The 27,593-nt window shown below is 41.8% G+C and overlaps 1 protein-coding gene across 6 annotated transcripts in view; it reads left to right on the top strand.

The window, feature by feature from the left end:
* Positions 1-9,673: 9,673 nt before the first annotated feature.
* Positions 9,674-27,593, top strand: part of LOC137379671 (rho GTPase-activating protein 8-like) — an 86,999-nt gene continuing 69,079 nt past the window's right edge. The window contains exons 1-2 of one of the 6 annotated variants that reach the window (XM_068050846.1): positions 9,699-9,769; positions 9,914-10,035. The gene's annotated coding sequence lies outside the window, so the exon portion shown is untranslated. The other 5 variants (XM_068050847.1, XM_068050849.1, XM_068050845.1 and 2 more) reach the window with 5 other exon arrangements.

The following is a 27,593-nucleotide window of genomic DNA, read 5'->3' as shown; positions in this document are numbered from 1 at the left end:
CTCTTCCACAGTCATGTGTCTCAGTTTAGACACAAAGGGCTGAATTTTAACACTGAGACATGCTCACAGCAGGAGAGACCGGCAGCGGGTCAGGAACCTGAAAGATCTAGGAGCGGACTTTGCCATGGATTTTTAACTCAGCCATGGCATTAGAATTCCACTAATGGGTCTCCAAACCAATTGGGGCAGACGGGCATGATGATGACTTGCAACTGGCTGTCAAAGGATTTCTATTTAAAGGAACCCCAGCAGGGGTTACAATTCATCCATTCCCCAAGTGTCAGCACATAGGCAGGAACTTCTGTGTTGGAATGCCAATGTGGGAAGGACACCCCTTCCATCCCCCACCCTGACCCCTAACCCCACAGTTCTCAGATACATCCCTGGAGGTAATGCTGCAAGGAATAAGGGCCCACAGAGATGTTATTCCCGGCAGATATGAGGAAGAGGCCATCATCTGAGAGCAAACAGGTGTGATTGGAAGTCGAGGAAAATGTGAGCAGCAGAAATGTAGTCCGCTGATCCTAGATACAGTGCCAAAAGACATTCAATCACTTCATCAGGGCAGAAAAAATTGAGTGGCGTGCCACCTTCAAGTACCAACTCCCTCACTCAGACGTCCCAAACCTTCTCCTGCACAGCACTCCTCAGACCAACAAACCTTGCCACTCCACCCATTCCTCTCTCTGCAGGTACCTCCTCACATCCCCATCTGAATACCCACTGGCACTCACCCTCATCTTATTTCCACCCATCCCTCACATTCACTCTCCATAAGTGTTAAGATCCCCTCCTCTCCACATAATCCGTTTCTGACATTCATAACTCTCTGCTTTCTCTCCTTGCAGAAGAGAGAGCAGAACTCCAGACAGAAGCAGAGAATCAGGGGTGGTCCTCGTTTCATTGCCACCGACCGCTGCAGAGGAGGGAGCATTGGAAAACAACTGAGTGCCTATCAACTGGAGATGAAGAGATGGGGATCTCCCAGATACTTGGTGACAGAATTAGCTATCACATAGCCACTTGGCACACGACAATCACTCAAGTTGACATGCAGTCACCTCTAACTGAAACATGATCATCAGCACAATGATGACTTTGAACCCTTTTCCTTTGTCCATTCTAATTCATGTTGTTCACTTCCTCTTGGTCTTTCAAGCATGATACAGGAGCTGGAGCAAGAGGAGGATGAGGATTCCTCAGAGGAGATCGTGCATTCTGAGGAAGACTGTCACATGGTTCATGTGCACTCTCCACCAGCTCAGATACACTCAGCACAGTGAGGCCTCCATGGAAGGTAGCTGGGTTGTCATATGATGAGTCACACTTCACAAATGAGCAGGTGCAGGTTTTGGAAACAGGAAGAGCAGTGGAGAGTCCCCTCAGAGGGCACAGGACACTCCAAGCTCTGCTCAGCTGGATGCAAAAGCTCAGTGTCAGAGGTCATCGACTGAAAGGACTACTCTGGATCAGTAACAGAAAATGTGCAAGGTTCTGTCAACATTTCCAGAGGCACTGCTCACCATTGGACAGAGATTGGAGGAGTCATAGGATCCTAGGAAACAGGAGCAGGAGTAGGCCATTCAAATAGATCATGGCTGATCATCTACCTGTGGGCAGTTTTTCTACACTATTCCTATATCATTTGATGTCATTAGTATCCAGAAATCTATCGATTTCTGTCTTTAACATGCTCAATAATTGAGCTCCACAACCCTCTGGGGTAGAGAATTCCAAAGATTCACCACCCTCTGAGTAAAGAATTTCCTCCTCTTCTCAGTCAAGAATTTTATAGAGTCATAGATTCATAGCATTATACAGCACAGAAACAGGCCCTTCAGCCCATTGTGCCTGTGTCAGCCATCAAGCACCTATCTATTCTAATCCCATTTTCCAGCACTTGACCCGTAGCCTTGTATGCTATGCATTTCAAGTGCTCATCTAAATACTTCTTAATGATGCATCACATCACACTTCTCAGGATCAAATTCCATTTGCCACTGCTCTGCCCATCTTACCAGCCCATCTATATGCTCCTGTAATCTAAGGCTTTCCTCCTCGCTATTTATGACACCACCAATTTTCGTGTCATCTGCGAATATACTGATCATACCTCCTATATTCACATCGAAATCATTAATATACACTTCAAAGAGCAAGGGTCCCAGCACCCATCCCTACGGTACACCACTGGTCACAGGCTTCCTTTCGCAAAAACAACCCTCGACCATCACCCTCTGCCTCCTGCCGCCATGCCAATTTTGGATTAAATTTGCCAAATTGCCCTGGATCCCATGGGCTCTTACTTTCTTGACCAATCTCCCATGCAGGACCTTATCAACAACCTTACAGAAGTCCATGTAGACTACATCAACTGCTTTACCCTCATCTACACACCTAGTCACCTCCTTAAAAAATTCAATCAAACTTGTTAGACATGATCTCCCCCTGACAAAGCCATGCTATCTTTGATTAATCCCTGCTTCTCCAAGTGGAGATTAATCCTGTCCCTAAGCATTTTTTCCAATAATTTTCCTACCACTGATGTTAGGCTCACTGGACTGTAATTACCTGGTTTATCCCTGCTACCCTTCTTGAATAATGGTACCACATTCACTGTCCTCTGGCACCTCTGCTGTGGCCAGAGAGAATTTGAACATTTGTGTCAGAGCCCCTGCAATCTCCTCCCTTGCCTCACATTGTGTCCCCTGGTTCTAGACTTAACAGCCAGAGGAAACATCCTATCCAGGTCTACCCTGTCATGCCCTGTACGAATTTTGTAAGTTTCATGAGATCACCCCTCATTCTTTGAAACTCTAGAGAAACAGGCTCAGTTTCCTCAATCTCTCCTCATAAGACAATCCTGCCATCCCAGGGATTAGTCTGGTGAACCTCCATTGCACTCCTTCTACAGCAAGTATATCTTTCCTTAGGTAAGGAGACCGAAACTGTACACAATACTCCAGCTGCAGTCTCACTTATACTTTTATACAATTGCAGCAAGACATCTTTCCTCTTGCACTCAAATCCCCTTGCGATGAAGGCCTACATACCATTTGCCTTCCTAATTGCTTGCTGCACCTGCAAACTAGCTTTTAGTGACTCATGAACAAGGACACCCAGGTCCCTTTGGACAGCAACATTTGCCAACCTCTCACCATTTGAGAAATACTCTGCCTTTTTGTTTTTTTGACCAAAGTGCTTCACTCCACACTTATTCACATTATATTCTATCTGCCATGTTCTTGCGCATTCACTTAGACTATCCAAATCCCCTTGAAGCCTCCTTGCATCCTCCTCATAACTTACATTCTTACCTAGTTTTGTGTCATCGGCAAATTTGGAAATATTACATTTGGTCCCCACATCCAAATTATTTATATAGATTGTGAACAGCTGTGGTCCAAGCACTTATCCCTGTGGTATCTCACTAGTAACAGCCTGCCAACCTGTGAATGACCCATTTATTCCTACTCTTTGCTTTCTGTCTGTTAACCAATTTTCAATCCATAGCAGTATATTTCCCCCAATCCCATGTGCTCTAATTTTGTTTACTAACCTCCTCTGTGGGACCTTATCAAAAGCTTTCTGAAAATCCAAATACACCACATCCACTGGTTCTCCTTTATCTAAGTAACATCCTCAAAAAACTCAAACAGGTTTGTCAAACATAATTTCCCTTCCACAAATCCATGTTGACTCTGCCTAATCATATCATTATTTTCCAATGTCCAGTTATCACATCCTTTATAATAGATTTTAACATTTTCCCTACTACTGACATCAAACTAGCAGGTCTGTAGTTCTCCGTTTTCTCTCTCGCTTCCTTCTGAAATAGTGGGGTAACATTTGCTACTTTCCTGTCTGCAGGAACCCTTCCAGAATCTATAGAATTTTGAAAGATAACCACTAATGCATCCATTATCTCTATAGCCACCTCCTTCAATACTCTGGAATGTAGCTCATCTGGTCCAGGGGATTTATCAACCTTCAATCCAATAAATTGTTTGAGTACTACCTTTTTATTCATACTAATTTCTTCGGTTCCTCATGTTTACAAGTCCCTTGGTTCCCTAGTATTTCTGGGAGATTTTCTGTGTCTTCCTCCGTGAAGACAGACACAAAGGTTTATCTCTCCGCCATTTCCTCATTCTCCACCACAAACTCTCCTGTCTCCGCTTGCAATGGACCCACATTAGTCCTTGCTAATCTTTTCCTTTTCATATACCTAAAGAAGCTTTTACAGGCTGCCTTTATGTTTCTAGCTAGGTTGCATTCATAATCCCTTTTCCCTTCCGTTGTCTGTTTTTTGGTCCTCCTTTGTTGGATTCTAAATTGCTCCCAATCCTTGGGCCTACTACTTTTTCTGGTGACCATATAAGCCACTTCCTTTGATCTAATGCAATCTTTAACTTCTTTTGTTAGCCACAGTTGATTCATCTTTCCTGTTGGGTTTTTGTGTCTCAGAGGAATGTATATTTGTTGTAAACCATGTAATACTTCTTTAAATTTTAGCCATTGCCTGTCTACTGTCAAATCTTTTCATGTATTTTCCCAATCCACCATAGCCAACTTGCCCCTTATACCTTCATAGTTTCCTTTGTTCAGATTTAAGAACCTAGTTTCAGAATGAACTATATCGCTTTCAAACATCATGTGAAATTCTATCATATTGTGGTTACTACTTCCTAATGACTCCTTTTACAGCAAGGTTATTAATTAGCCCTTTCTCATTCCATAATACTAAATCTAAAATAGCCCGATTGCTAGTTGGTTCTTCAACATACTGCTCCAGAAACCCATCTCGTACACATTCCAGGGATTCATCCTCCACAGCACTAGTGCTGTGATGGAATATAGGTATAATAGGCTTAATTAAGTAGAATTTGGAAATAGTGTATGATGCTTTTTAAAAGTAAAGATTGAATAAATGGTCAGTTTTTAGAACTTACTGATATTCCCCTTTAAGAAGGTAGAGTTAAATATTTCCAGGTCCCTGTTAGAATAGAACTTCTGTTGCCAGGGAATTGGAAGATAAACACACACATTGAAATATCCTGTGTGACATCAGTAAAAGGTAGCAAAAAACATAATTAGTTTATGGGGTTGTTGATGCAGACAAATCAGCTCCGGATGTTGCTTTAAGGTACCATTAAAAAGGCAATTATAGAAAATGGACTCACAGGAACAAGAGGTCAAGTAAACACAATTATAAACATTTTGACCAGATAGAGGCTTACAACGTCAGAAAACAGGGGGTTTCCAGTAAAACATTAAGTGGAAATGGTAATTAAAAAATAGGGTTTTAAAAGGAACACAGGAAGGTCACATAAATGCTGGAAGTCAGATGACACCTTAGAAATAGTATAAAAATGAGGGGTTTGAAAGCAAAGTTTATGGGTGTTGTATCCTCAAACAACACTTCTCATCCCATGCCTTACTTGGGGGATTTAAGGTAAAAGTTTACTTTAAACTGTGATGGATATTCTGCATATGCTAAGATAATTTTGCTGTAACATTAGCAAGGTTAAACTTTTGGATTCTATGTTAGAAATAAGAATGTGTGTTACATCTCTCAGTAATATTTGATATTGTGATATACTTATCCACTTAAGAAGTTAATTAATGTTAAATTCTTTAATAAATCTATAAAAGTTAATAAATCGTCTCATGTAGTATTCTGTTTACAGCTACAAGAACCCTCTTTGGACCCAAATAATTGTCTTGAGAATTTGTCTCGTTTGAACTTGATTAAAGGAGATTTATAGGAATGTACTCCTGATTTGGTTTAGTCCCTATAAAGGGTTAAAGTCATTAATCACTTCAGTGTGAATTAGGTATACCCAATCTGTATGGAAATTAAATTCGCTATTATTACGGTATTGCCCATACTATATGCAGCTCTAATTTCCTGATTTATACCATGCCCAACATTACCACTACAGTTTGGTGGCCGATAAACAACTCCTACCAATGTTTTCTGGCCCTTGTTGTTTCTTATCTCCACCCAAACTGATTCTATATCATGCTCCTTTGATCTAAGATCCTCTCTCACTAATGTACTGATCTCGTCTCTTATTAATAGCACTACCCCACCTCCTTTTCCCCTCCACCTATCCTTCCTAAATGATGAATAACCCTGAATATTCAGTTCCCAGTCCTGGTCACCCTGTAACCATGTCTCCGTAATGGCAATTAAATCATACCCATTTACCTCTATTTGTGCCTTCAATTCATCTACCTTATTTCAAAAGCTGCATGTATTCAGATAGAGTGCGCTTAACGTTGTCTTAACATTATTCCTCATTCCGATCCTATTTGAAGTTTACCTTTGTCTCGTCTGCCTTCTAATTTTGCTTACTTTTCTACTTCCTGTTTTGCTTCCCTCCAATCTGAGCTCCCTCTTAGATTCCCAACCCCCTGCCAATTTAGCTTAAACCCTCCCCAACAGCACTAACAAATCTCCCTGCGAGGATGTTAATCCCAGTCCTGCTAAGGTGTAACCCGACCATCCTGTACAGGTTCCCCTTACCCCAAAGCTGGTCCCAATGCCCCAGAAATCTGATGCCCTCCCGCATAAACTGGTTCTCCAGCTGTGTGCTCAATTGCTCAATCCCTCCTATTCCTATGCTCACTAGGACATGGTACTGGGAGTAATCCTGAAATTACTGCCTTTGAGGTCCTGCTTTTTAATTTCTTCCCTAACTCCCTAAACTCTGCTTTCAAGACTTCATCCCTCTTCTTACCAATGTTGTTGGTATCAATGTGGACCATGACCTCTGGCTGTTCACCCTCCACATTCCCTTTATCAACCTTTTTCAGAAAGCTGATTACCAATAAACCCTATGTTGTGGGTAGTACCTCCTGGCAGCTGGAGGCCTATGTTTTCCCCTGTATCCTGTGGAGTGTCAGGTGGCTGAGGAACAGGCAGCTGCTGTTCCTCTTGTTTCTCATAAGCTGCATATGCTGCTTCCATGCTGCTGTGAAGGTTGACAGCTAGGAAGTGCAGAGCAAAGTCAAAAAAGTCCAAGATAACAGGAATGACATCCAGTGTTGGAAATCACCTGCAAAGTGATGAAAGTGCACTCTCAGAAAAAGCCCCGTGAGTAAAATACTTTCACATAGGCAAAGAAACATCTGGCCTGGATCAGTATTTAAAGACTTTCCAGCCTGTCAATTTCACTGCCCCGTCAATCCCCACTGTGCTCCCACCTTGACGACTCTGGTGAATTTCACACAGTCGGGGAAACGCATGCACTGGCAGTTAAAGCCTGAATGCAGGGTTAAATCTTCATTCAATTGCCTTTTTACATATTTTAATTGCTGCCCCGATTGTCACATTGGAGATTTCCTGCACGCCTCAGCGGTGTCCAAAAGAACTTGTAAAACTGGTTTACTGTGTATATCAGTCATTCCCTACTGCTCATTTTCTGCCATGTTGGCAAATGGAGTCAAGCTTTAACATAATGGGCTGAGTCAAACTGATTCACTCTCCAAGCATCATCCAATAGGAACCAACATATTTTAAAGTAAAGCCAACATATTCCCATAGCCTCTTGCCACATCTCAAAGCACTTAACATACAGGTGCTTTGAAGTACATTTACCATTTTATGTAGGCAAATAGGACAGGCATTCTTCCCACAAATAGCAGTCTGATGAATGACCAATTTTGGTCATGCTGGTTGAGGGAGCAATGTTCATATGGATACCACACATCTTTGGATTGTAGCTTGGAATCTTGAACATCCACTTGTGGCACATTGGTTGAATATTATATCCAAAGGACAGCATTTTTTTTTCAATACTGCACTGGGGTCATTACACTGGATTGCATGCTCAAGGTCTGGAGTGGAGATTGAACACACATCTCCTCATTCAAAGGCAACAGTTCTATCAGCTGAGTCAAACTGACACTGTGGCTGGAATTTTATACCCCCCAAACAAGCTGGCTGGGGGGGGGGGGGGGGGGGGCGTAAAATGGAGTGGGAGGCTAGGGGGCTGTTCCTGACCCCCTCCCATCCACATTGTAAATTTACGCAGGGCCCTAGCGTTGAGAAACGGTCCCCCTTCCCCAGGCTAATCAAGGCCTTTAAGTAGCCCTTAAGCGCCCCCAATGTACAACACTCCCCTGCCACCCTAACCGACCCCACCCTTGCCTCACCAGGGCCCGACTGATTGTCCCCAGCAAGGCCCTAAGAACTTACCTTTTTTCTGGGGCCATCCTTCATCTTCTTCTGATGGCTGGGTGTAGTCCCAGCATTGTCTACAGCTCCTAGTGGCGCTGCTGGGACTAAGATGTGCCGGCCTGCTGATTGGTCAGCAGCTCCATTAGGCGGGACTTCCTGTCACAATGAGCTGGAAATCCCGCCCAAGACCAATTAAGGGCCTGGAGATCGTAAATTCCGGTCAGGCTCCCCAGGCCGAGAGAGGCGGGCTCCCCATCGACTTTTCGGTGGGTGGACGGGGCTCCCCCACCCAACGAAAAATTCCGGCCTGTGTTCCATTTTTCTAAGACTGGCGAAACGTGGTTACAGATTTTTTAAATTCCCAGCTGATTGGAGATATTACTGCTGCACATTTAAAGAATTCGCAATATGCCACATATAGTCTCAAAACCTGCACAGGTTGAAGGTAAAAATTAGTCCCAGTTAAAAACAGGCTCATAAGATTTTGTCCTACAAGGATGTCAATGTATGAAAATTTAAATCATACAATAAATTAATTTTCAATCTGCTGCAGAATGCACACAATTGCCCAATAACAAATAAACATTTATTAGATTAAATTATATAATAATTATAATTAATTTACAATATATTTTAAATTGACAGTATTATTTTTTTTAAGTTTCCTGATTGAGACAAAGATTTCCAATGAATATTCTTTAAATAATGTTTATTTTGAATTCATTAATAAACTCAGAAAAATAATTTGTATGCTGGATGACATTTTAAAACTGATGTCTTATTCCAGATTTCCAGCATTGATAGTATTTTACTTTTGTGTGACTTTATTTCAAATCTTGACAAAAACATAAAAGCTTTACCAAACATTTTTCATGACTGCATACAACTTAATAATTCAATTTCAAATAATAAATAGTACACATTGCTTGTTTATTCTTGACTTAGTTATTAGCTGGTATTTTAACTAAAATGTTTAAGTTTCAGATATTTCTAACTTTTTGAAAACATAGTAGTCCAGAAATATTCATTCTGAAAGGTGCATAATAATTTGACGTGGAAATCAGTAAAACAAATTCCAGTTGTCTTCTCTTGTTTTTCCCTCTCACATTCCGCCCATCATGTCTGCACCAGCTCTCTGAATGAGCAATTCACCTAGTGCAACTCCCCCACCTTCTCCCCATAACCCTGCACACACTTCCTTTTCATATAACTGTCTAATTTCCTTTTGAATGCTTCAATTGAACCTGCCTCCACCACACTCCCAGGCAGCGCATTCCAGACCTTAACCACTCACTGAGTGAAAATGTTTTTCCTCATGTCACTTTTGCTTCTTTTACCAATGACTTTAAATCTGTTCCCTCTTGTTCTCGATCCTTTCACGAGTGGGAATAGTTTCTCCTCATCTCCTCTGTTCAGACCCAGAACAATTCTGGGCGAAAAAGTATTTAAGGGCATTTTGAATCGGCCAAAAAGAATCTCACTCCTTCCCTTTAAAAGAGCTGGAAGAACTTGTGCAGCAGGTCGTTTAGAAGTACTGGCGGAAGCAATTGCCTCATTCCTGCTGCTCTGATTCTATGGAGAGTAAGTAAAGCCTACTCGGAGGAAACAGCATTTGTGGCTTGGCTAAGATTCTCTTTTGCTCGCGTGCTGTCTCCTTGCCAACGGCGCGAGCTCCTGGGCCGCGTTCTGACCGGGGTTTAATTTATTCACCTCCTCCATTCCCAGAGTTTGCTTCACTTGCAACTGAAAGGAGTTCATTCCAGAAACCAGGAGTGAAAGGAAAGTAACGCGCATGCGTTGTCTGGAGACCTTGTTATTGGAAAGTCACCTGGACAGAGTCAGTGCAGGTAACACACAGGGCAAAAAGGTGTGCATAAATCACAGGCTGGGCTTTTTAAAACATGGGGAGGAGTTAGTAACAGTCTGTTTAAAACATGGGAATGGATTACGAGCATTGGGCTGAATTTGTTTGAAACATCTTTCGTTACATCGGGGAGGCGGGTTCCTCAGGCAACTCAGGGTTTCTCTCGAGCTGATTGGATTTAAAGTGACCTGAGCTGAGATGACTGCAAGTCTCAGATAGTTTGAAATCCGTGCTCGCGGTGAGTGGTCTCTACAGACCGTGGCCTTAGACAAGGAAAAGAATGTGTGTTATTATCGCCATCACAGGACGTCCCAAAGAGCTTTATAGTCAATGACGTATTTAAAGTTTTATTAAAAAGTGAAACTGTAATTACTCAAAATAGGAAAGCTCGACATGTGGCGGTCTTGCTGTAAACTCCCCTATGGTGCAGTGGATAGATACTTAGCGTGGTTTTGTACAGACTGAGAAGGTCTCAGTTTCCATCAGTGTCTGTGATCTCGGCTAGTGTGACGGGGGAAGTGTCCCTGAGCTCGGGAACATTAGCCTGGCTTCCACTAGTGATCACTGCTCAGTACTAATTGCTGCAAAGTGCATATGTGCGGATGTTGGTCAAGAGGAGGATCAGATCCGGCTGTGTTGGTGGAGATTCAACATGAAGCTTCATGTAAAAAGTCTGTGCTTTGCCAGTGGAGTAACACATGTATGTGGCATTTCTGCGATGCACGCTGACTGGTAACCTACATTCCCAACTAAACCTGTTTTGTCACTGGTAGTCTATGTACTACTATTGGTCTAGACACTTTGTATATAAAGGTAAAGTAATTGACATTTGGCAATAAGGAATGCTTATTCCTCTGCATTCGTTTCCTTAGCAAAAGAACTTTACCTTTGAATACTTTGGAAGTTTACATTTTCAGAAATTAAGTGTTGTAAAATATAAAATTTATGGAAAGTAGATGATTTAAAAACTTGGAGAGGTAGGTCTTGTGTCCCACTAGTGAGCTGATCAGGCAAGTCACAAATGATGATCATTAGTAATACAATTAGTGCCATTGGTAGCAAATGTATCCTATCTGGAAATGCTCCATATTGTATTTTAATTTAAACTATGACTAATCCTTCCATAAGTAAATTGAGTTCTTTTTGTGGTGTTGTGTTGCATTGGGAGTTGTGTGGCAAAAGTTTCCTTCCCTGCCCTTCTGCCAATTTTCTCCCCATGCCTGCAGTAGGTACTGATGGTCAGTAGCAGCAGACAATATGACCAAAGAGCTATTGGAGTCGACCAATATCTTGCCCTCCAACCAATATCCACTCAAATACCTTTTCAGCGATAAATTCACTGGTTAGTGTTTCGGAATTGAAATCATTTTTAAACGATATTTTATTTTATAGGTTATGGGACGTAGTTGAAACTGTCTTTCAACGTAAATTTTCCAAAGAAAAATGATTTCCATTAATCAGGATGTGATATGGTGACATCACCTCCATAAAATCTTAAAAATAAAAATTAGCTGATGATGACATCATTGATAAAATGAATATTGTCTGGTGGAGACATTGCGAGCTTCAACAAGTTTGTGAACAAGTATGTAATTCTTACACAGCAAAAGAAACCGCAGGTTTTCTTTTGTAGTAAAATTTGTAATCAAAGATGTGTAATATCTGCTACAGTATCCAGTACTCAACATCTGATTGAAGGGGAGATGTACTATTGCCACAAAGTCATTATTGTATGTGCATGTTAGAGCTGCACCTTTTGTTGCAATGATTCTGTACTTCATAACCATATGTAAGATGACACTTGGAAGCAAATATTTTGTGTATAACAACACCCACCCCTCCTTTTTTTTTAAATTATTCGTTCATGGGTGTTCCCAGCATTTATTGCACATCCCTGATTTCCTCTGAAGGTCGTGGTGAGCTGCCTCCTTGAACCTCTGCAATCTGTGTGGTGGAGGTTTCCCATAATGCTCTTGGAGGGAATTCCAGGATTTTGATCCAGCTATAGTGAAGGAATGGTGATTGTATTTCCAGGTCAGTATGGTGTGTGACTTAGAGGGGAGCTTGCAGGTAGCAGTGTTCCCATGCACCTGCTGCCCTTGTTCTTCTAGGTGGTAGAGGTCATGCATTTGGAAGGTGCTGTCAAAGGAGCCTTAGTGAGTTGATACAATGCACCTTGTAGATGGTCCTCACTGCTGCTACGGTGTGCTGTGTTGGAGTGAATGTTTAAGCTGGCAGATATCATGCTTAGAGAACGGATTGTTTTGTCCTGGGTGGTGTCGAGCCTCTTGAGTGTTGCTGAAGCTTCTCTCTTCTAGCCAAGTGGAGAGTATTTCATCACACTCTTGACTTGTGCCTTTTAAATAATGGAAAGGCTTGGGGAGCCAGGAAGTGAGCTACCTGCAGCAGAATACCCAGCCTCTGACCTGCTCTTTGTAGCCACAGTATTTATGTGGATGATCCAGTTAAGTTTGTGGTCAATGGTGACCCCCAGGATGTTAATGGTGGGGGATTCCGTGATGGTCATTAAATGTCAAGGGGAAGTGGTTATACACTCTCATTAGAAATGGTGATTGTGTGGCACTTGTGTAGCAGAATCGTTGGCACATTTGTATGCATTACAGTCAATGGATTTCCGAAAGTGCCTTCTTTAAAATTACACAGTCAATATTTCTGGCCGAGCCTTTTGTCATCTGCCCATACCTCTCCCTTCCTGATTCAAGGCCTGTTTGTCTTGTGTCTACCTGTAAATCATCTTTAGGGTGTTGTTTTTGTTAAAGGGACTATATATAGTGCAAGTTGTTCTGCTCCCTTGTAATACCTTGGAATGTATCTCTGGTAAAACTTCAGACAAATGTTGGAATCTCTACCAGTGTCACTATTTTCCTTACAGTCTCAACTGTCAGTTTTGAGGATTTTTTTTATTGCTGTTAATTGTGCAAAACAAGATGACCTGCACCTGCCCTTACTCATTTTCTTTAAAGAAGCTATGCTACCTTTCCTCACCTAGGAAATAAGATCAAGTAGCAGCATGATGAACTTGTAGCTGGAATCTGATCAGCCCATTTTCATTCCAAATTCAGCACTGGTGCAGGTAATGGTCTACATTGCTGTATATTTTCAAATAGCGATTACTTATTACTTATTGCAGCAGCTTATTCGGAAGCAGAGAGTGCAAGCGAGTGATCAGCTGGGAAGGTCAGTTTCAAATTAAACTTCATTTCCTTTTGTTTCCGGCGGACCAGGGGGCTGCTGGGTAAGTAAAAACCTATATAGTTGGGCCGTGCTTTTGCTAACGCTGTTGGGGAGGGTTTAAACTAATGTGGCAGGGGGATGGGAACCAAATGAGGAGGTCAGTGGACAGTAAGGAGGGAGTAACTAAAGCCTGTAAGGAACTAGATAATGAAGTCAGCGTGACTAAGGGAAAGAGTAGGCAGGGAGCAGATGATGAACGCAAAGGGACTGGTGGTCTGAGGTGCATTTGTTTTAATGCAAGAAGTGTAGTAGGTAAAGCAGATGAACTTAGGGCTTGGATTAGTACCTGGGAGTATGATATTGCTATTAGAGACTTGGTTGAGGGAAGGGCATGATTGGCAACTAAATATCCCAAGATATCGATGCTTCAGGCGGGATAGAGAGGGAGGTAAAAGGGGTGGAGGAGTTGCATTACTGGTCAAAGAGGATATCACAGCTGTGCTGAAGGAGGGCACTATGGAGGACTTGAGCAGTGAGGCAATATGGGCAGAACTCAGAAATAGGAAGGGTGCGGTAACAATGTTGGGCTGTACTACAGGCCTCCTAACAGCGAGCGTGAGATAGAGGTACAAATATGTAAACAGATTATGGAAAGATGGAGGAGCAACAGGGTGGTGGTGATAGGAGATTTTAATTTTCCCAGCATTGACTGGGATTCACTTAGTGTTAGAGGTCTAGATGGAGCAGAATTTGTAAGGATCATCCAGGAGGGTTTTCTAGAGCAGTATGTAAATAGTCCAACTCTGGAAGGGGCCATGCTGGACCTGGTGTTGGGGAATGAGCCTGGCCAGGTGGTTGAAGGTTCAGTAGGGGGCTACTTTGGGAATAGTGATCACAATTCTGTAAGTTTTAGAATACTCATGGACAAAGACGAGAGTGGTCCAAATGGAAGAGTGCTAAATTGGGGGAAGGCCAACTATACCAAAATTCGGCAGGAGCTGGGGAATGTAGATTGGGAGCAGCTGTTTGAAGGTAAATCCACATTTGATATGTGGGAGGCTTTTAAAGAAAGGTTGATTAGCGTGCAGGAGAGACATGTTCCTGTGAAAATGAGGGATAGAAATGGCAAGATTAGGGAACCATAGATGACAGATGAAATTGTGAGACTAGCTAAGAGGAAAAAGGAAGCATACATAAGGTCTAGGAGGCTGAAGAAAGACGAAGCTTTGAAAGAATATCGGGAATGTAGGACCAATCTGAAACGAGGAATTAAGAGGGCTAAAAGGGGTCATGAAATATCTTTAGCAAACAGGGTTAAGGAAAATCCCAAAGCCTTTTATTCATATATAAGGAGCAAGAGGGTAACTAGAGAAAGGATTGGCCCACTCAAGGACAAAGGAGGAAAGTTATGCGTGGAGTCAGAGAAAATGGGTGAGATTCTAAACGAGTACTTTGTATCAGGATTCACCGAGGAGAGGAACATGACGGATGTTGAGGTTAGGGACAGATGTTTGATTACTCTAGGTCAAGTCGGCATAAGGAGGGAGGAAGTGTTGGGTATTCTAAAAGGCATTAAGGTGGACAAGTCCCCAGGTCCGGATGGGATCTAGCCCAGGTTACTGAGGGAAGCGAGAGAGGAAATAGCTGGGGCCTTAACAGATATCTTTGCAGCATCCTTAAACACGGGTGAGGTCCCGGAGGACTGGAGAATTGCTAATGTCCCCTTGTTTAAGAAGGGTAGCAGGGAAAATCCAGGTAATTATAGACCGGTGAGCCTGACGTCAGTGGTAGGGAAGCTGCTGGAGAAGATACTGAGGGATAGGATCTATTCCCATCTGGAAGAAAATGGGCTTATCAGTGATAGGCAACATGGTTTTGTGCAGGGAAGGTCATGTCTTACCAACTTAATAGAATTCTTTGAGGAAGTGACAAAGTTGATTGATGAGGGAAGGGCTGTAGATGTCATATACATGGACTTCAGTAAGGCGTTTGATAAGGTTCCCCATGGTAGGCTGATGGAGAAAGTGAAGTCGCATGGGGTCCAGGGTGTAGTAGCTAGATGGATAAAGAACTGGCTGGGCAACAGGAGACAGAGAGCAGCAGTGGAAGGGAGTTTCTCAAAATGGAGACGTGTGACCAGTGGTGTTCCACAGGGATCCGTGCTGGGACCACTGTTGTTTGTGATATACATAAATGATTTGGAGGAAAGTATAGGTGGTCTGATTAGCAAGTTTGCAGATGACACTAAGATTGGTGGAGTAGCAGATAATGAAGGGGACTGTCAGAGAATACAGCAGAATATAGATAGATTGGAGAGTTGGGCAGAGAAATGGCAGATGGAGTTCAATCGGGGCAAATGCGAGGTGATGCATTTTGGAAGATCCAATTCAAGAGTGAACTATACAGTAAATGGAAAAGTCCTGGGGAAAATTGATGTACAGAGAGATTTGGGTGTTCAGGTCCATTGTTCCCTGAAGGTGGCAACGCAGGTCAATAGAGTGGTCAAGAAGGCATACGGCATGCTTTCCTTCATCAGACGGGGTATTGAGTACAAGAGTTGGCAGGTCATGTTACAGTTGTATAAGACTTTGGTTCGGCCACATTTGGAATACTGCGTGCAGTTCTGGTCGCCACATTACCAAAAGGATGTAGATGCTTTGGAGAGGGTGCAGAGGAGGTTCACCAGGATGTTGCCTGGTATGGAGGGCGCTAGCTATGAACAGAGGTTGAGTAGATTAGGATTATTTTCATCAGAAAGACAGAGGTTGAGGGGGGACCTGATTGAGGTGTACAAAATCATGAGAGGTATAGACAGGGTGGATAGCAAGAAGCTTTTTCCCAGAGTGGGGGATTCAATTACTCGGGGTCACGAGTTCAAAGTGAGAGGGGAAAAGTTTAGGGGGGATATGCGTGGAAAGTTCTTTACGCAGAGGGTGGTGGGTGCCTGGAACGCGTTGCCAGCGGAGGCGGTAGACGCGGGCACAATTATAAAGGGAAAAATAGAATACACAACAATTAGGCCAAAAGATTGTTTTTGAGTAGATTTTTAAAGGAGGTGGAAAGGCTTAGGAAGGAACTTCCAGAAAGTTAGTCCCAACTGCTTGAAGATTCTGCCACTGATGTTTGATGGGTTGGGATGGGGGCATAGGGAATATTAAGTGGAAGGAGATTACAGATGTAGGATGGGGCAAGTTCATAGAGAATGATTTCAAGACCAAAGTGAGGATCTTAACATTAACATGCTGGGGATGTGGACCCAATATAAGTCAATGAAGACAGTGCTTTGTGGGATTCTTTGAGTTTTGTCCAGGAGTAAAAATATATCCTGTGCCCCAGCACTCTTCCCACTTTCAGTACATGTGTACTTGCAATAAAAAAGGGCTGTATTCAATATTCCCACAGGAAGAGCAGATTTGAAAGAAATTGTGCAAGAGGTTTTTAGGTGTTGACATTTTAAAAAAAAAAAATTGCTTTCAACAATGGCAGCTTGAAATCTCTTTCCCATTGATTTTTACTTTTTTGGAATTTGTTTTTGTCTAGAAACAGCACTTCTGTATGAGATTTAAATACTAGCCTGTAATATTTTAGTATATTGGAGCAGCGGTGTCGTTGTTATTCATGCCAGTTTTGCTGTATTGCCTGTTCAGCTAGCTGAGCATTGGATGAATTTATTGGTACAGTTTACTTGTAGAAAAATTCACACTAAGGCAATATGGTTTAATCTTGTGCAATTTGTTTCTTGAATGATGCTCTCAACTCACCACCTCAAATTGCTTCTGCTACGCCCACCACCATTACTTCACCCTAGTATTCTGCGACTCAGTGCTGTCCCCAGACAATGCCAATCTTTGGAAGGACAAAAGCTATAATTCTTGTTACGGCCACGTGCTGCGACATGGGTGGTTCCCGCTGTTCAACTCCATACCTGACTGCATCAAGTGTATTTGTATTGAGAGTTTAGCCCCTTTGTGTTTTATTTTTTCAAATAAACCGAAAGCGACAGGTTTTTTTTTGTAGATTTTTAAAAACAAAGTCAATTGTTTATTGATCAATAAGCCTTATCCCAAAATTGTCGCAGCCGCATGCACTCACGCATTTGAAGAAACTGATAGAGAAGGAAAAGAGGTAGGTGGGTTTTAGAGGGGGAAGGAGGGTTATGATAAACCTGTTGAATTCTCTTGAGACGCTAAACCCCAGATAGTTGCAGGCCTGTGGTGATTGTAGATTTCTGTCTTGTCTGAAGGTTCTGTCGAAGTTGGTGGGTCACTTCTAGCTCTATCTCTGCTGTTTGATGCAGATGTTGGATTTTTTTTCCAGCTGGGCATGTTCTTTCTGGAATGCCAGCAGTTACAAGTAGTGTCTGTGTCTGTCTTTTTTTTTAAAGGTAAAGCTGTCACTTCTCACCTCCTGTTAGGAGACATTCTGGTTTCTCCCATGGTGATCACACAATGTCCCAGGACGTGGCTACTTCGCACCTCCTTTTGTTTTAGAAGATATTCAATTCTGGAATGTTGCTATGATAGGTATGAGATGGGTTTCATTGTCCCCTTTTTGTCTTTGTCAGATTATTTGAATATACAAAAGGTTAATCGCTCTTCTCTTCAATGGCTATTTTGGACCATTGTTCACTTTTTCTTTAAAAAAGGTTAATTTTTTTTTTAAAGACAGTCAGTTTTATCATAACTCTTCAGAGTTACTCGGTGAATGTTGCACCTCCGAAGTGTGTGACATTCTACTCTTGGCTGCTTTTCACAGATCAAGTGGACATAGAAGAAAAGTTTCACATGGCCAACATTATACTTTATTGAAATGCTAAGAACTGTATGGATTCACAAATGGCCACATTAACAAACTGTTAAAAATACTGTAAGGGACAAACCATGCAACAAATGACAAAATGCTCAAACATCCTGCCAAAACACACTGCTGCTGCCATCGTTCATTGAAACTGTGTTACATAACACCCTCCATTAAATGCATATGGAGCATTTTCCTTTTGTGCCCCAGATTCCGGATGACCAGACCTAATTGTTATGTGAAATGTTCCTTCAGCACTACGGCTTTAAGTTGGCAGAACTGGATTGGCAGATTGTATACTACATTTGGGAAATGTAACGACCGTTGTAAAAGTTCAGGGGCAGGTGGACTGTTAATACAAAGATAAACATTACTTGTGCTTTGAGTATTTTTGGTCCTCTGTATGTCACTAGTTTAGCCATTTGTTGCATGTTGTCAGAGTGCTTGTGCATCTGAGTGCTTGGATGGTAAGTAAAGGTTTCCTCTCCACCTCAAAGCCGTTGTTATAACCTCCACTCCTCTCCACCTCTACAAGCCCACTCTCATCAGTTACTACCCCATAATCAATTTCTTTTTCCTCTCAGGTCATGGGCCGCACAGTGGTGCAGTGGTTAGCACCGCAGCCTCACAGCTCCAGCGACCTGGGTTTGATTCTGGGTACTGCCTGTGCGGAGTTTGCAAGTTCTCCCTGTTACCACGTGGGTTTCCGCCGGGTGCTCCGGTTTCCTCCCACAGCCAAAGACTTGCAAGTTGATAGATAAATTGGCCATTGTAAATTGCCCCTAGTGTAGGTAGGTGGTAGGGGAATTGAGGGGATGTGGTAGGAATATGGGATTAACGTAAGATTAGTATAAATGGGTGGTTGATGGTCGGCACAGACTCGGGCCGTGCTGTATCTCTAAAATAAAATTAAAAATGTCACCTTCCAACTTCTTGCTCACTCTTCCATTAGTCCCTCTTCAAATTTCTTCAGTCCAACTTCTCAACTCAGTGCTGAAACAGCCCCAAACAAAGTCATGAATGACATCCTCTGTGACTCTGACACTTTCCTCCTCCTCCTCGACCTCTCACTATAGTTCAACATGGTTGACTATGTCATCCTCCAAAGCCTCTCCTCCACTACCCAGTTCCATTGAAACTACCCTAGCATGGTTCCATTCCTACCTATTAAAGCATAACTAAAGACTCTTCAATAATGGTTTCTCTTTCTGTGCCTCATGCCACACTATCACCTTGAGTTCATATGTGCACCAATGATGCCCATCTGTACTTCACCACCTCTCAATTTTTTGATTGCTTTTGTATTTATCCAACACCCATTCAACCCATAATAATCTTTGCTGATTTATATTGGTCTTGCATCACCCAATGCTTCACATCCTTGTCCTTATCTTTAAAATCTTCCCATGGCTTCATCCCACCCTATCCCTGCGTCCTCCTCGAGCCCCCATTTCTCAGACTCTGGGCTCTTGTGCTACTTTCCTTCTCTTTGTCTCACCATTGACAGTACAGCTTCGTGGTCTACTGTTAAGATTCCCTTTCTAAAATAACTCTCGCACTTGCTCACACTCTCACAGGCTCTTTCTCAAGGGGATGGGAGAGGAAAATTCACACAGTAAATTTAAAAAGTGTGAGGTAAAGACCAGTAGGATATACAGGGTGAATGGGAATAGTTACCCAAATAAGATATGAATGCACATAGCTTAAGAAATAAAATAAGTGAGTTTGAAGCAAAAATTTAGCTTAAAGCAGTATGATATAGTAGCCATTACAGATACCTTGCTCTATGATGGGGAGCTATATATTCAAGGCTATAGGATATTTAGAAAGAAAAGGGAGTTTGGCAGCATTTTTTTTTTGTAAGTTTCTTCTCTTTGCCCTTTTAAGACGTTTCTTCATGTTCCTGTATTCATCCCAATGTACTCCTTTTCCTTTTCTGCAAAACTTGTAGAAGTAATTTTTCTTTATTTTACTTCTGAGTTATTGATCTATTTACGGTCATACTTGATTAGTCTGAGCTTGTAGCTTCTTGCTATGTATTTATGCTACATTCCTAGTATTCCTTCTAAAGGTATTCCATTTTCCTTTTATCCATAATCTCCACCCACCCGCCGCCCCCCCCCCTCCCCCCACCCAGTCAATTTGCTTGAGCTTTCTCTTTCTTTCAAGTTATCCTTTTTAAAATTGTATATCTGGTTCTGTGTCCTTGGAATTTTTGATTTGAATTCAATAGATTCTGGGTTTCATTGTGTAATCACTGACTCCCAACGTTGCCATAGCTTCCAGTTTCTGTACATTGTCTGAGCCATTTATGAATACCAATTCAAAATGAGTGCTTCATGTGGCTTCCTTTTGAAGCATTAGTCATAAAACAGTCATGCATTTCATTCACCAACTCCAGCTCAACCACTGCAGTTTTCCCAATTTTATATTAGATTGAAGACGCCCATTAAAGAAACTCCTGTTTTTTGCATATTCTTCCGAACTCTTCAGAGAACAAGCTGTCTTTCTTTGTACTCTTCCCCGCTGGTCTGTGGCATTCCCCTCGTGTTAGTTTGTTTTCTCTCACAACAGACATGTCAGCCCAGATTCGTTCTTTCTGCAGCAATTTATTTTCCTCAGAGTCAACATATAAGGCTACACTTGCTCCTTTTCTAGCCAATCTATCTTTTCTGAACACACACTACCCCTGATTACTACATTAATAAGCTCTTAGATTTTGCCTTCTTTTGGATAGTCCTATTACATCTACTTCACTGTTGCTACAGAACTTCCCATTTTGGCATTGTATTGCTAATGCTTCTAGCATTGCTGTCCATAGATATAATGCAAATTTGCCACTTTTCAGGTGCCCCAGTATCTGTCTTCTCCTAGTCTCCAGTTCATATATGTCTCTGAATTTCTCCGTCTTCACCCTCCTTTTGTTTACCTTCTGCTCCATGAACAGTCTTCACTGCAATCTGGTTGCTCACCTTCTCTCCTCTTCCATCTATCTAGTTTAAATGATTCTGAATTGCTGCCTCAATGTTACACATTGATCTAGATTGATACTTGGTTATACACTGCATCTATTTCCTCTGTACTAGTTATTTCTATCTGAAAGTGGTCCACTTTGTTATTTTCACACTCATTTAGCTACTCATTTACAACTTTGTGGAAGAAATGGGGCAGAAAGTGATTTAGTAACTGGACAGGCACATGGGGTGAGGACTACTGCTCACCTGAAGGATAAACACCAACATGGACTGGCTGAACCAGGAACAGCCTAGCCTGTTCAGTGTTGTAACTTTTGTTTATCTTGTTTTTAAATTTTTTTATTAATGTATAATTTTGGTTCTCCCCCACCTGTTTGAACACCGACTTCAGACTGTTTCTGTTAAAAGGTGAGGCCAGGCATGTCTATCGTTACATAATTATTGGCTTTTGCTGAAAGCTTGTGGCTCAGCTTTGTCGCACAATATTTAAAAAGTCATATCTTTAAGTATGTGTCTAAACAGTTTGCAGAGTTGAACCATAGGGGAACTGGCAGTTTTCAGTATTGCCAACATGTAGGAAGTGATACTAAAATTTCCTGTATTGATTTGCCAGTATTTAAATAAGCCACAACCCAACAAATCATGGGACTCGAGTGATGTCTTCTATGTTACTGACGCTAAGGATTTTTCTTGGTAAATAATGGAATAGGCAAAATAAAAGTGTTTGTATGTGTATTGAGGAAGCTGATGAGATCAAAAATTTTATAACTGTTGGAGTTATGAAAGCCCCATAAAATTGAACTGCCTTGTCCAGTTCCCAGTGACCGTTTGTGATTCGTTACTCACATACCTGTTGTGAACCTTGCCTTCAAATGAAGTAAGAATTTGACAGGCAGTCACACATGTTTAATAGCAGCCTCTTAAAGTGGCTAGTCCTGCACAATGTTTGTGCCCTGCTCAGTGTATAAATATGACACATGATGAGACAACACAATATCTAAATTACAGAATGTGATAAAGTTCAGTTTAATAAAACACAGCAAATATAAAGTAAGCAAGAGCAGATCTCACAATTATACATGGAGGGATACCATGAGGGAAACCAGGATATTCTTGAACATTAAGCAAACTGGCTACAAGTGCAGTTTTAATTGAAGAGCTGTGGACAGCAGATGTCTGTTTCCTTCAACATCAGCAGTACTTTTTTTTAATATAAATGAACCAATCCATAGAGACGCAGTGACATTGAAGACCCACAGTTCAGCTGTTTGCTCGCCATTTAATGCTATAAGCGCAATCCCTCCATTCTAGCAATAGAAATTGTAGATTTCTGGACTTAAAATTGCACTCCCTGTTTGAGCACTATTTACTGTTGGCCACTTTCATGAGGTGCTGTGTTTATATTCGAGCCACCACTGGTGGCAGCTTGACTTTAATGCTACAATATAAATAAGACACTATAATCCTCCTTCCACTGGCATAGAGTACTCCAGAAGTGTTTTTCTATCCTGAGCTGGAAAATTAAATGGCGACCATTGGCTGCATGGACCTTCTCTCTCTGGTCAATGCCAACTATTGAGGAAGGTTTAGGGCTAGAAATAACACTTGTCGTTCTGATTTTGAAACCACTTTGCACATGGAACCTTATACTTGTTCTTGTGTTTCTGCTGATACTCTGGGATCTGTCCTGGAGTAGAAATGCAGTGAATTTTCGACTAATGGTAACCAAGGCACAAGCGTACACACAAGCTATTCTATATAATGTTGAGATATCAAGGTTCTTGGATGGTATATTTCAGAACATTTGCCATTAAGAATGGGTGTGAAATGCAACCCAGATCCCTGGCTGCTGAGCCTATCCCATTTATACTATGGGCTGTATTTAACAACAGTGGAGATTCACATAAGAACTTAGTGCAAATTTACATTCTCAATTTTGTCAATACTGACTAATTATGCAGGACGTACATTGAGGGCTTCTATAGGTCAGCTAGCTTGTAGCCGGACCCAAAATGACAGAGTCTACTTAAGCTGACTGGCAGCAATGGTTTATATTGTAGGCACAAAGTAAAACCCACTCCAAGAGGTTATTTTTTCTCTAGTCTATGCCAGGAATAATGTCGCTTTCTCAGGCAGCACCTATGATAACCTGAAGTGATCCTGTAAATTATAAAATCGTTCAGCTGCATTTCAGGTACCTTAGCAGTACTTCTGCCCTTTAGTTAGGAAGGTAATCTGGTACCAATTCTTGGATGTCTTCTTTCCTGAAAAAAGGAACTATATAGTATCCTCCCAGTATCCCTTTCAAATATTAATATATATAAATTTAACATTTTCAAACAACCTTCTCGCTTCTGTCAACCGCTCTGTTTCTAACCCATTATAAATCATTGCCTATTCTATTAAACTAAGGGTGTAGCCACGCAGTTGTATCTAAATATGTAATTTACTGATCCATGCCCCTATTTTCATGTATGCTAATTACGTTAATTACTCTCAGGGTCTGTTTCTTTCTTCCTTTCTTCAAAAAAAAAATTACAAATTTCAAACTCCAGTAAACTCGAGTCTTTTACCAGCCAGCGTAAATGCCTTCCTATATGCTAATTTTCTCCATCAGGTTCCTTTTTTGCTTTTTAGCATAGCTTGGTCTATTTTTATTCTCTTTTAAACTGTAAATGATGCATTATCAAAGGATCAGGTTTGCAGATATTGCTAGACCTGACAGCATGACAGAACTAACATCAGAGTTGCAGTCATTTTTACCCTAGAAGCGCTTTAGTGATTTTTGTGGTTATTAATGTTGTTTTAGATCTCTCATAACTAGGCTCAGTCACTATTTCCTCCAAACCAATTTAATTCGAATATACCATTAGCATTCAGTGTTTTCAATGAAAATATACTTAAGATCAACTTGGATAGATGGGAATGTGGGAGACGTGTGGTTTTAATAAGTACTGTTCCCCGGGAGAGTACCTTGATAAGCGAGCTACCATGTTTAGATTAAATGGTGGTGGGGCACTGCATCTAACCTTTCAACACCTCTGTGCTTTATGAAACATCAATTGGAACTCTTATTGTTGGTTTTCATCCAGTTAAACCCTGCTATGAATGCTGACTGAGGATCAGGCTGCAGTCAAATAGCCTGAATATGAAACGGGGTCACTTTTGCTGGTAGGGAGGATGGTTGGCAATGGAACAGCATGAATCAGAGAATTGCAAGGTGCTGACATCTGATGGTTAATTTTGAGACTGTAAACATTGAGTCTTGTGTTTTTCCTTCGATTTTTTTTTTTTATGCAGAAAGCAAGGATATAAAGAGTTAAGGATTTTTCTTGATGGGTTTTAAAAACTCAAATTACTTTTAATAACAGGGAAATGTACAAATAAATTGCTTAAGGTATTTGCATAATAAACACTAAGAGATTAATGCAAGTGTATTCACAATATGGTTATATTATGCCAAATAATTGCTGAAGTACTATTTAATGATGCCAGATTAGATATTGTCATTGAAATATTAATGCTGTAGTATTTTTTTCTCTCCTACATCTCTAGTGACAGGCAATTTATTTACCTTCTATTGTGCTTCATGAAATCCATTTGAGGAGTAATCAAATTGCAAGCGAACTGCATTTTATCTCTCTGGCAACACCGTTTTTAAAAGGAATCCTTCAATTTAAATATCAAAAGAGGTTCAGTGTTGTGAAAGAAGACACACTGCCATACATTTCATTTTCATTCTGTTCAGGCAAGAAAACTTAATGAAAGCTTGTGATCTGGTACATATATCATAAATGAGATGTAGCATTATCACTGAGGAACAGAAAATGTAATTCTGAAAATAAATCAATTTCCTGTGACTATCAGAATAAAATGTTCTTTTTAGCCTCCAAACTTCCTGACTATTTTTAATAATATTTTGCATGTGCCAAATACTGGACAGTGTCCTCTTTTGTTCTGTTAAGTCGTTGGAAGTCTGCAATATATAAATATTCACTGGTGTTTTAAACTGTATTGGAGCAAGCTTATTCTTTGTTCTCCCTCCTGCCCCATTGTTTTCTGAATTTGTCGTAACCTTTATTATCATTGGTCTAGTTACAGCAGGACTATGCAACAATGGAGTGCTAAATTCGCCTCTCATCGGTGGGTTAGTGGTAGAGTGGGAATACCACCTACTCCAAGTTAATTGGGCTCTAACCCACTGCTATCAAGGTGGAATTTGAGTGGTAATACCATTCCTGATGGGAGGGAAATTCAGTTCTGGTGCTACCTTTAAAAGACTGTAGCCATTTAAAGGTGAGCATAACTTTGAGCCACGGTAGGAAGGAAAAGGTCTGAAGCAGCAAATAGAAGAACCACAGAGTTTTAGATGAATATCTGACATTAAGCTCATGAGAGAGCCTGTTGGGCACTGTGGGCAGAGAACTCCTTTAAGACAGTGGTGCAGCCTGTCTGGAATGAGGTGGTGGAGGCAATCAGTGCCTATGCCACTCCACAAACTGCCACACAGTGCAAGAGGTTCAATGACGTCACAAGAATGGTCAAGATATGTCAAGGCACTATTGCCAGTAGATATTCTCTATTGCTTTAAAAAAAAAACTTCAGTCAGCTTTTGACCTTTTGTACTCTTTTTTTCTTTCTCTGAACATCTGGGTGTTGGAGACTTGCTTCTGCAAAAAGTAACCTCTGCAAACATTCAAGCACCTTCTTTGCTCAAAGGCACCTGGCAGCTCTCATTGCCTGCCACGAAGTTACTGCTAGTCTTCAAGGTTATTTGATTGAAAGAGACCATGTACCTCCCATCACATCATAATTGGGGGAGGAAGTTTCTGTGCCACTCACCCTCCAGGAAAAGCAAGTTTAAAATCAGGATCACAGAGGTATAACTGGAGGAGGACTGGAAGTGCTGACAGTAATGAGTACAAATGGAGAAAAGATGCTGTAGGTTGTGGACAAGCAGACAAGATAGTTTGTAGGAGAGGGAGAGATGACCGAAGAAGGTTAGTAAATTCCAGTAATTGCCCACTGTAGATGTGTGCAGTTTTAGTCTCCACATTAAAGAAACGATATACTTGCACTGGAGGCAGTGCAGCAAAGATTTACTAAACTGAGATGAGGGGATTGTCCTATGATGAGAGGCTGAGTAAATTGGGCCTGTATTCTCTGGAGTTTAGAAGAATGAGAGGTGATCTAATTGAAACATACACGATTCTGAAAGGGCTTGATAGGGTAGAAGCTGAGAGATTGTTTCCACTGGTTGGGGAATCTAGAACATGGGGACATAGTCTCAGGATAAGGGGCCAATCATTCAGGACTGAGATGAGGAGAAATTACTTCACTCAAAGGGTTGTGAATCTTTGAAATTCTCTACCCCAGAGGGTTGTGGATGCTCCATCATTGAATACATTTAAGGCTGCGATAGATTTTTGGTCTCGCAGGGAATCAAGGGATATGGGGAGCAGGCAGGAAAGTGGAATTGAAGCCCAAGATCAGGCATGATCGTATTGAATCACGGAGCAGGCTCGATGGGCCATATGATCTACTTCTGCTCCTATTTCTTGTGTTTTTGTGTCTTCGTTTCATGTGCCTTCTCAAAGTATTGTAATGCCCTTACATGGAGTTGATTCCTGCTTTTAGGGGAATATCATTCTGTCTGTGTTTCACTCATGGGGTTGGGGGCTGGTGGGGGGGGGGGTGGGGTGGTGCCTTGCAGGAAGAGGCTTGCTACAACATTGACCACTCAGGCACTTCCAATGCAGAAATATCCATCCAGATCCAAAGCCACTTCCTCGCCAACTCCATCCAAGGGGCTGGATTTTACCAGCCCTCCGCATCAGGGGTCATATCAGGTGGCCCGAAAAATTCTTCTGGGAGAGGCCCGCCTCGACCCCGCCCTGCAAAGGTTGTTGATTTTTTTGGGGGGGGGGGGGTGTGGAAGAGGGACTTTGAGTACTTTAATGTTTTTATTAAAATTACATGCTATGGTTTCTTTAAATTTGCACGTGATTTGTCAGGGCTTGAAGCCCTTTAAAAATGGCTCCGGCGCCTGTGCAGTGGTGCCAGACACCATTGCTGGGGACAGAGCGGCCGCCCCCTCTAAGCCATCAGGATGGCCGTTCCACCCCCTCCATTTAAGTGAGCCCCTGCACGAAATATCACGGGGACTCAGCAATGGCCGATATGCGCGGGCGGACTGCCTACTTCAAAACGCGCTGCCATGATTTGCGACTGCTCATAAAATTCAGGCCAAGATGCCAGGAATCTTTGAAGAACATTAATGGCTTCTGGACTGGCAGCTTACAGTCCAGATACCATAGATGCTTTGACTAGGATGCTTTTGCAGCCCTTGCAAGACTTGGTTGGGACAAGTCAGTCTGTACTGACACCAACAAATATCTCTTCCGAACCAGTGCCCGGCAACAGTGGCTGCAAGTAGTGAGTGCAGGTGTTGCTTTATCTCCAGATGGTGGCACTGAACCTGCTGCCTTAAGGTTCGCTCCAAAGCTACAAATGAGGAAGCTTCAAACATAAGCCGATCATCTCTACCCACTTCAAGATAAAAGCTGCCAGAAGC

The sequence above is a fragment of the Heterodontus francisci genome, chromosome 18 (assembly GCF_036365525.1).
Source record: "Heterodontus francisci isolate sHetFra1 chromosome 18, sHetFra1.hap1, whole genome shotgun sequence".
NCBI lineage: Eukaryota > Metazoa > Chordata > Chondrichthyes > Heterodontiformes > Heterodontidae > Heterodontus > Heterodontus francisci.
The sequence above is the reverse complement of the archived record's forward strand: the minus strand, read 5'-3'. Positions and strand labels throughout refer to the sequence as shown.